Source organism: Entamoeba invadens, assembly GCF_000330505.1.
Source record: "Entamoeba invadens IP1 unplaced genomic scaffold scaff_1105074724775, whole genome shotgun sequence".
NCBI lineage: Eukaryota > Evosea > Mastigamoebida > Endamoebidae > Entamoeba > Entamoeba invadens.
The window spans coordinates 10241-11294 of NW_004443536.1; the positions used below are offsets into that span (position 1 = coordinate 10241).

Sequence of the window (1054 nt, forward strand, 5' to 3'; positions counted from 1 at the left end):
AAATATATAGGATCAGATAATGAAGAAGCTACTGAAATTAGTATGTATTTATTCAGAGATTCAAATATGAAGGGTGATCATTATTTCTTAGATAAAAATATTACTATTACTCCATTTTATCTTAAGAATAGAGTTGAAATGAATAAATGGGCATTAGATCACAACAAACCAATTGAATCTATGTTTAATAAACAAAGAAAGAAAAGAAATTCATATTTAATCAATCCAAGAGCCAAATCCAGTATAAAATTATCTGAACTTATTTTGTAAATTAGAAATAATAACGGTTTTAAACCATATTCACTTAGTGATGTGCTTCATTTACCATCTGATTTATCTGATTATGTTAAACAATCAATCGAATCATTAGATTATCTAGATTTCGAAGTTAAACCAATAACAATGGAAAAAACTACGGAACGAAGTTCCTCAGACATTACATGTCGTAATAAAAAAATCTAAATTCAAAAACTATATTTACTATTATGCAGATTTCGAAGCTAGCACACAAGGAATTTATAAAGCATATTGTGTTGCTTATTCTAGACGAAATTCATCTCAAATTTCATGTAAATATGGAAATGAATGTGTAAAAGACTTCTTATCTGATTTAGATAACAATTCCGTTGTTTACTTTCATAATTTGAAATATGATTCGTGTTTCTTAGCAAAATATGGAATTGAGACATGTATTAAAAAAGACGGTAAAACTATGAAAATGAAACTAAATTATAATGGAAAAAGAATTGTTTTGAAAGATAGTTATTCAATGATTTCAAATTAGTTATCAGATTTTCCTAAAATGTTTGATTTTTTTTAATAGTCGAAAAGATTTATATCCTTATAATTACTACGTCGCAGATAGAATTCAATATAACGTTGGAATAATTTCAGAAACTGGTGAATATGAATCTAAAAAATGGAATAAAGAACAATATGAATTATTTAAAGAGAATATATCTAAAATTGATAATTGTTTAGTGGATGACGACAAGTTCGATATGAGATTATATTGGAAAATTCCACTATAATCAAGACGTTAGAATATTAAATT

The 1054-nt window shown here is 25.3% G+C and overlaps 1 pseudogene; it reads left to right on the plus strand.

The window, feature by feature from the left end:
* Positions 1 to 402: 402 nt before the first annotated feature.
* On the plus strand, positions 403 to 1031 carry EIN_396300 (annotated as a pseudogene).
* The last annotated feature ends 23 nt before the right edge of the window (positions 1032 to 1054 follow it).